Below are 9,620 nucleotides of genomic sequence, written 5' to 3' on the forward strand. Positions count from 1 at the left end.
TGAATTAATGTGAGAAATTCAATTAATTAAAATTTTAAACAATATTTAGGAAACTCATTTTGTGAATTTCACCCCATCACTTTGTTCTAGACCTTAACACTTGCTCATATCTCATTTGAAGACCTTCCTGTTCAAATTAATGAAACCAAACATTCTTCAAAGCTTTATTCTGAAGAATATCACTTTCCTTAACTATATTCTTTTTGCCTTAAACAAGTGAACAATTTCTGATACACAACCATGACATTTGTGGTGGATTTAGGTGCAAGGAAATCTTTCTGTTAAAATCTGAAAGGTCAAAGTTACATTAAATCAGTTGAAAGGAAGATATTTCAGAATATCTTAACTGAAGCACATACAGTTGTGAGCTAAGTAGAATCCATAAGATTGTTCTTTATTTCAGGGTTTAAAAAATGTTTTATCTATAATCTGTTTCCTAAATATAATAAATATATGCAGAAAATATCTGGTTTATCAGATTTTATCATTTTAGAAAAACCCTAGTTAAGGCATTCAGTCCTGATCTTGTGACAAGATGAAAAATAGAGTGGCAGCTGGCAGTGTGGATAAAGAGTTCCCAGGTACTTTAATCAGCACCAACTTATACTGCACTGAGGTGCAGCTGACGTTGTCCAGAGCCAGGTCCTGTCTTGCTACCTTTAACATCTAACATAGGGCCTGGCACATCGTGGTGCTTGCTAAACTGAGGAGCATACTGTTTAATCTTAGCACACCTAATAGCATTGATGGCATAGCCATTGAGTTAAACTATAACTCTTCTCTGACAAGATTAAATTCTGGTGTGAACAGTAATTTCCCCAAGTGAAATATACTGCAAAGTGAGCATATTTTAATTTGATAAGAGGAAGAGGAATTCTGGATGGTCATATGTGGATCACATACAGGAAAACATGCGACCTTTCTCTCTCTTTTTTTTAATGTGGAAACTTTACATCCTTTCATAGCTCTTTACCCTCCCCCATTTATATTTCTTTTAAATATATCCTCAAGATACATTTAGAGCCACCTCAGACTGCCAGCTCATGGTTGGATGACAACATTAAGATGTCAAATCCTTGTGAACTTAAGTAGTGAATTCATTACAATTCAAGTTATCATTCCAGAAGGAATTTTTGAAGAATTTCCCACATTTAAAAACCTAAATAATTTCTAGAGGAAAAAAAAAGAGCAGATATGGATGAATCTCTCTAACTACTTAAGATGGTTAATTTTTTGTGATAACTTGGCTAGGCTATGGTGCCCAAATACTAGTCTTTGTTCAAACACTAGTCAAGATGTTGCTGTGAAGGTCTGTAGATGTGGTTGACATCTACCATCAGTGGACTTCAAGTGAAGGAGATTATCCTTGATACTATGTGTGGACCTCATCCAATAAGTTGAAGGCTTTAAGAGTAAACACTGAGGTTTCTCAAAGAAAAAAAAAAGACTTTTTCTTCAAGATTTTTTCCCCATGCTACTCCTGACCATCTGAGGCCAGACAGTTGCTGCTAAGCATTTGGTTTGTAAAAAGGTGAGGGTTAGGCAGGTGTAGGTACAAGTGTAGGAACTTAGTGAAAGGAAAGGGGTGCAGAGAAGAGATAGAAAATTACAGATTCTACCTGCTGTGTAGTTTTTCCCTAGAGCCCTGCAGCACTGCCCTTTGGTTGATGAAAATAATCTTATAAGCCATTTGTTTCTAATGTTCATGTCTGTTTTTTGAGTGCTTAGGAACTTTGGTAGCTGAAAAAAAAAAAATATATATATATATATATATAAAATTTACCTCATCCTAGAAGAAAAACTGTCATTTGAATTAATTAGCAAGTTTCATAAATGTGAATCCAAGAACTGTAAATAAATCCAAAAAGGGAGATCCTATGAAACTCATGCAACTATAGGCAAAATGTGAGTCCCTACGAATGTAGATTAGTTTGTATTGTTCTGGAGAAAGACTTTACAGTTCCTTTATATTCTTAATGTGGGCCATAATTCATAAAATATTCCAAAACAGATTTTTAGAATAAATTATCCTAAACCATAAACCTAAATGAGTGTTCACCATCCTGTTGCACAGGTACTTTCTCATCCTATTTCTGAAATATAATACCTAAGAAAACATGTGTCTACCATTAGGCAGTAGTAAGAAGTCCCTGTGATAGAGACATTTTTACAAAAGCAAAATAACCACCAAAAACTTGGAGCCCTACAAACTGAGTTTAATTTAATCATTCAAAATGTTCTTTAAATTTTGAGTTTCTGCAGCTGCTATAAGTAAGCAAAACTAAAAATTTCTTGGCTAATATCTTGATGTATCTCTAATGTACCATATTCCACAAAATCCACATAAGCAACATAAATTTACTTTTATCATCTTATGTTAGAAGAGACTGAGTTTAAATTGGTGGATCATTATCCTTATTCAACTTTGTGCAACATCAGTAATACATCTACTAATGGTTAATACACAATAGCACAATAAAATAGGATTCAGAGTCACAGTAGATGTGTGTAAAAATCAGAGCTTTGTCAGTGATGACCATTTGGGACAAATGACTTTGGGAACACCATGTACTACATTGGACTTCATGTGTAAAAGAAACAAAGAATAATTTCGGTTTAATATACCTTTAAAATTCTTAGTAGAAAGACACTTTTTAAGTGCTCAAGTTCAATAGAAATAGTGGTTAACAATGTCAGCTTTATTAGATTCTGGCATATATTATATGATGGCAAACATGATCCGTCTAAAAACTGATTACAAATCCTACTTGTTCACTCTGTCTTATGAAGAGACTGTATTCTAATCGTATGCTGATTGCTTGGAATGAGCTTTTGCATAAGCACGAGTTATGTCCTTGTTCACAAAAGATTTATGATGAACGCTAAAATGCACTGAACACCTACTAAGTAACAAGTGCTGTGTTAAACATTTTCAATTTCTTGGACTCCTCACCAAACCTTATAAAGCAATATGATTATTATTCCCATCGTATAGAAGAGAAAGGGGAACTGAGAAGTGGTGAATTTGGCATTCACATGTGAATGACCTGAAGCCAAAGTCCATTAAACTGCACTTCTACAATACAGCTCATATTTGAACTGTGATATTTTAGTTTTTTCTTTTTTTCTTTTTTTGCAGTTGATAAGAAAGAAGCAGGAAACAAAAATATAACTAAACAATATTAAACTCATGGACTAAGCTGGGAACCTAAGATTATTTACACTATCACTGTTTCAATAGAATTTCAATTCCTTCTACATTTTAGCCAGCGTTCTGAGAATAGCATCCCTTTGCACTAGGGATGGCGAAATACTGGCCACTAGTTGGAAAGGGAAGCAAAGTGGTTCAGAGCATGAGCTCTGGAGCCAGATGGCCAGGATTCAAGTCCTGGCTTTGCCACTTGAGAGCCATGTGACCTTGGGCACATTACCTAGAGCTCTGTACCTGGTTTTGGAGTTTCTTATCTCCAAAGTTAATACTATTTGCTAAGGCTTTGGGGATTATTAAATGAGTTTATACACGAGTATATTAATAATGTACATGGCACATGGCAAACCGTCAAAGAAATTAGCTAAATAATCTCAGAAGCAGCAAGCCACCCTTTAAAAGGGGGTTCTCGTGTATGAGTGCAGTGTGGACAGACTCACCCACTGCCGAGGGAGTGCTGCAGCAGGGAAGGCAGACTCTACTGTTTGAGGCAAAAAAAAAAAAAAAAAAGTTATTTGTCCCTCAGGGATATTAAGGTCTATGCATCTAATAATGTGTCCTTCATCTAATAATGTCAAGGACCAAAAGGTAAAGCTGATAATAAGCATAAATTCAACTAAGTAAACCTGACAATTCCAAGGTATTTTAGTTAGCTGGGAGTTCAATGAAATTGTGCTTAACACATTTTAAATGTAGCATATGTAGTATGTCCTTACTACATACAACGTGGAAGTTGTCTAAAGTGTATTCCATTCCAGGCAACTGATTCAAACAACCATATCTAAATTTCAAAAACAAAAATCTATGTTACATTTTTGCCTTAGCTAATAAAGTATATTGGCATGTCTTAAAGATCTAAAACCAAGAAATTTTATTGAAAATAAATTTTTAAAGAAGACATTTGTAAACTGATTAACAAAATATTTAAGCATGTTACCCTAATACTAGGTTTGTGTTATCTGAGTAAAAACAAGCCTCTAGTTTGCATCACATTTGAAAATAACTACCAAATTAAGGGAAAAAAGTCAAGTTTTGTATTGATGACATTCTTTCCAATAGTTTTAATTCTCCTTATTTTTGGCTATAACATTATTCTTCTCCAGTACTTACCAAAGATCCAGTTTTCCCTTCAGATTATCCTCGGAAGGGAAGCAAAATTGAGGTTCATGCAAATATCTGTGTAATAGTTGGTCTCAGGTTAACTAATAGTTATGGGTTCAAGTTAATACTCATTTGTAAAATGTATGAAATCAGGGCTTGGATATAAGACAAATTAACTTAGTTTTGATTGATAAAACCATGCCTGAGTGCTCATGAATATGCTAATGGCCCTCCAGCTAAGCTGTAAAGAACAGGCGCTCTTTTAAACCAGCTAGCTGCGATGTCACTCTGTCTCTGCTGTTAATACACCAAGTGACATGCTCACAAGTCACTATGGATGAGCAGCTCAACTGAGTTCAGGTTAACCTAAAACTGAACAGAGAAATAATGACAGGTTTATACAAAAGTTTATGCCATATGAACACTTTTTAATTAAAAAACATGTTCAGGGATTAAGATTTCTCTGAAATTTTGGATTCATCCAATAACTTCAATAAAGTGTAGAGCAGTAGCCTCAATACCACAGGGTTAGGTTGGTTATTTATTTAGATTTATGTTGGATTGAGTTGAGTTTTTTGTTCTTTTAACTGGTAATAAGGTAGAAAATATGATGCATTTAATTAAAACCATGAAGGAATAAAAAGATTAAAAAGTTTTACATTTAAAGAGTAAATACCCTCTTGTGAACATTTTTGCAGACAATAATATATTGGTATGTTAGTTTTATATAATACTGTCTCTTTTAAGTAAACAAGCTAATTTAAAGGAAGAAACATGTTCTAGGAAAATGTTTGCAATTTACCATTTGATAATAATACTGATAACCCAAGAAACATAGACCCTAACTCAGTTCACAACCAGTGATTCCATTTTATATTTTTAATGAGACAGCTTTTAATGGGTCTTTAAAATTCACTTCTTCATTTTTTATAAAATAACTTATTAAATTAAAAAACAAATTAATTTGATTTTAAGTTTACTCGAATATGGAAAATACAGATTACTTGATTGAGTCTGACTGAACAGTATTATAATCCTAATAGGACATGAAAACATGGTAATCTGGATTTATTGAGGGTGAAAAGTTTAAATTATTTAAATTGGAATGGCAATGGGATGTAAAAAATATATTTCCTATTATTTAAATGGGTTTTGTTGATTTAACTATCATATATCTACTCGTGTTCTTTTTTCCTAAATCATAATAGTGCAATATTTATATTCCAAATATTATAATTAAATATATTCTATAGTATTTCTTCAATTTAATACTAATTAAGACTATATATCTTCAAAATTATAAACCAACTTATAGGTAGGTAAACTAAAGTTAAGGTGTGACAACTATCCAGTTACTTTGAGTTGCATAACAACTATTGATGAAAGAATTTGGGCAGGAATGGTTGTCTACGTGAATAAATGGGAAAATGATCGAGATATCTGGTTAGTATACAGCTTGTGTTTCTGATAAATTTTTATTTTCCACTTAATTCCATTGGAACATTTTCTGATATTAAGTGAGAGGATTTTTTTGAAATAATTTATAGTATAGCATGGTAGAAGTACTTTGTTAGAAAAAAAAGAGCATTCCTGAGAAATTATGAAGGTTTGTATAGTTCATGCATGGACTTCAAAACCAGACAGACAAATCTTTTAGATAGCTGTGAACTGATTTTCCAACTTAAGTATATTCTGATAGTCTGATTAAGTCAAGAACTAAGAGGTACTACAAGCTTGACTCTGAGTGACTTTCATTAACACAGCCACAATGATATATCTTATGTTTATGGGTTAAGTTTCTCTGAATCCTAAACAAAGATAAGATAAGGAATAAAGCCAGTAAAATACTTCAAGTTTCTTTAAATGTATTTGTTTTCTGAAATGTTGACACCATAATCATGATATTTCTAAGCACAGAATTATTTTTTCAAGCTGTATTCAAAGTCATACACACAGTGTGAAATAAGTTTTGTTTAGTGAAGGTGTATTTTGATCTTCAAAAAATTATCTGAATTGTTCTATAACAGTCTCTTAGGCAATTCTTAAAAATTTAGTAACTATCAAAGTTTAACCACAGAGATAAAGTTGAAAGCAAAAGTTGAAAGCAAAATACTGTTATAATGGTTACAAATATGATCTAAGTTAGAGATATGTAATAGTATCATTAACTGAATTCTTACTCATTTTCATGTGTTTATCAAAGAACGTTTCCACATTAACATGAAGCTAATAAGGTAAACTTTCTGTCTAAATATTACTTTGAATTTTTGACTAAAGTAAGTTTCTAGTATGCATAAAATATTGGTAAAATATATACAGGTGGGTATGAATTATGCTGGGGTGTCGACTCCAGTTAAACTTCATTATGTCCTAGGCATCACCGATGAGGAAAATGCATACATTGTGGCATTCATTTAACATAACTTAAAAAATTATAGACCCAGATATAATTTATTTTTAATTTTGGTATTCCACTTTTTCAAAGTGAATTAACACGCATATATTCTAAAAATTTGCATATTTTAACTAACAAAATAATGTTTTGGCGTGTGCTAAGATATACTGGGGAAAAAACTTGTAGCAATAACCAAGAGCATATTCTTGAATATAACTGAATATTGCAGATAAAACATATTTAGGCTCACTTTACTCAGGTAATTACTCAATTCTACATTTTATTTTACATATTTAGAGCTAGCATTAGATCCTGTGCATTGATTTTATGATCTATAGGATAATATCATCTAGCAAAATAAATTAATTCTTTATGGCTGAAAGCATGCATTTTTGCTCTGGTACTCTCTTACCATTAAAGAAAGCAAACTTTAGAATATAGTGATATGAGTTCTTATTTCAAACTTTTAATTATGTCCTCAAATAATAAGTCTTTGCCTAATGACCCTCAATACTCATTGCCTAGTGGTTTTCAACAGTATTTTTGAAAATAAAGATTATAAACCATACAATTAGCACTGTACAAAAAATAATTAAATTATGTAAGAAAATCGAGGGTTTTAGTTAACAATTAAAGATTAGAGAATTTGGGGGAACTCCTTTCTATAAAATACGATATTAACTGAATATAGTACCTCTTTCCAAGAAAATAATCTAAATTTAAAATAATGCTATTTTAACTTTTGTTACTGACCCATAGCATTGGGTTAGGCATTTAATGTGTTCTTTCCATTTCCTCCCTTAATTATCTAATGGCTATTTACAAAGTCACATTCTAAAAACACTATCCATTTCCACAAATGTGTCAGGGAACTCAGTCTAATTAATGAATGACAGGAGATAGGAAATCAGCCACCCTATTTTTAAAGAATCACAAAAATAAGACTTAATTGAAGTTTCCATCTGGAGAAATTTGTGGAAAAATTGAGTAGAAAAGTATGAAAGAATTACTCAGAATGAGTTTGTAGTCCACCATTAATGTGTCGGATTATGGGTAATTTAAGTATAGGATTGCTCTGTTGAAGGACATTTTACACAATATAATTTAATTTAGGTAAGAAAATATATTAAAATTATGTCAATCAATATAATTTGAACCTAAATCTGACACCTAATTTCTTAAGCAACAAATTTGTCATGTATCTCTGCTAACAACTTACTAAGTAGACACTAGTTCCTTAAATTGTCCAGGACAGTCTGTCTATTGATAGAAGCATTAACAGACGTTTCATCTCTACATTTCAGTACGTTTTTTAAATACATGCTTTAATTTCTCTTTTTAATATTCTGGTATACTCATTTGGGAAACCTTTGTTACTTTTATCTACGATTATCTCAGTGTCACACCGTCCTGGAAAAAGCTTGCAGAGGGATACCAGACAAGTGGAAGTCACATTCTATTAGCTACACAGTTTTAAAATTAGAGTTAATACAGAACTCTCAACATTTTCTCAACCCTAGTTGTTTTTTTCCTTTGTTGCTCACCCCATGATCCAATACAGCGGAAACAGTTCAGGCAGGGTTAGTAAAAGAGATTTAAACACATCTGGCAACAGCGAACAATGAAAATTCCAATTAGTTCAATAGTTAGATATATGTGTAAATAGAAGTGAAAGGCAAATAGAAGACAATACAATAAATCCAAAGTGATTACTTTTCTCCATTGTGTTAACTACAGAGTGAGACTCCGAGACCCTCATAAGTAGTTATTCTTTCACCCCCTTTGTAGAGTACTGATTATATGGAAAGTTTAAAGACTCTTCCTAGGGGAAAAATGTTTTCCAGCTGTCAAAATTCAGGCTTAGCTAATAGTAGAGCTAGTTTTAAAAAGGATTGTTCCCTAATTAAGATACTTTTCAGAAGTAAACCTTTTAATCCATTTAGATGTTTTGTTACTTGCTAATTTTCTAGAATATCACCGTCCATAATATCATCCAGTAGTAATAGATTTTGTGTACATCTTGAGGTGATACACTGTAGTTTCTCTAATGTGAAATAGACAAGAACTGTTTCAACACTATTTCAATATCACTAACTAAATTCTATAGCAGAAACACTGTCAAACTACATGAGAATACGATTCAGAACAAATATATGTATTTTGAATAATGCACTTACCCAGCACAGCTCCTAAGGAAATTCTTGGTGAAATTTTCTTTGAATAGAATTTGATTTTCTGAGATTCCGCAGAAGAAATTTATCCCCGGGCAAGGTGGGGAAGAGTGAGAGCCTTGCAGTGTGATCCTGCAGGCAGGGTGAGATCCAGTTAGCAGAGCCTGATGATCCTAAAGCAGGAGGTGACACTCTGCTGGAGAGAGAAGGTTGTTCTCAGTATATTGGAAGGGTTGTCACATTGTATGTGCTCAGCAGCAGAAGGGAAACATCAGAGCTTCCTGTTACATCACTCTGACCCCGCCTGCAGTTAGTGTTAGGTTACTTTCTTTCTCAAATGGCATACCGCAGGAAAGCAGCACTCCTTTCTTATTTTGAGACAAGAGCAAGAAGCAGCCTGAACAGACAGAGATCATATGCTGTATGAATACACTGTTAGCAGCAAAAGCTGGCTGGATTTCACCTTGACTGAGTTCTGTTAGAACTTGCCAGACAGAGCTGCCTGTGATTTGAAGGAAATCTGAATATAGTACTCTGCTCAAAGAATTAAAGGAGTTAGGGAGTATGTGTGTGTCTGTGTGTTTGTGTTGAATTTTATTTTACAAAGGATCAAGGATATTTTCTATTTAACATGTCTCTCTTCATAAACGAACACAGAAAAATATTAACTATTTTCTCAGAAAAATATCAACTATTTTCTCATCGTAATTAATTCTGTGATCTAACTCATTAATTTGGAGCTCTG

At 32.8% G+C, this 9,620-nt stretch overlaps 1 protein-coding gene across 2 annotated transcripts in view; it reads right to left on the reverse strand.

Moving 5' to 3' along the window:
* Window positions 1-9,151, reverse strand: part of CALCRL (calcitonin receptor like receptor) — a 94,641-nt gene extending 85,490 nt beyond the window's left edge. For both annotated transcript variants that reach the window (XM_010960017.3, XM_010960016.3), the window contains exon 1: window positions 8,882-9,151. The gene's annotated coding sequence lies outside the window, so the exon portion shown is untranslated. The remainder of the gene's footprint in view (window positions 1-8,881) is intronic.
* Between the last annotated feature and the right edge of the window lie 469 nt (window positions 9,152-9,620).

Source organism: Camelus bactrianus, chromosome 5, assembly GCF_048773025.1.
Source record: "Camelus bactrianus isolate YW-2024 breed Bactrian camel chromosome 5, ASM4877302v1, whole genome shotgun sequence".
Lineage (NCBI taxonomy): Eukaryota > Metazoa > Chordata > Mammalia > Artiodactyla > Camelidae > Camelus > Camelus bactrianus.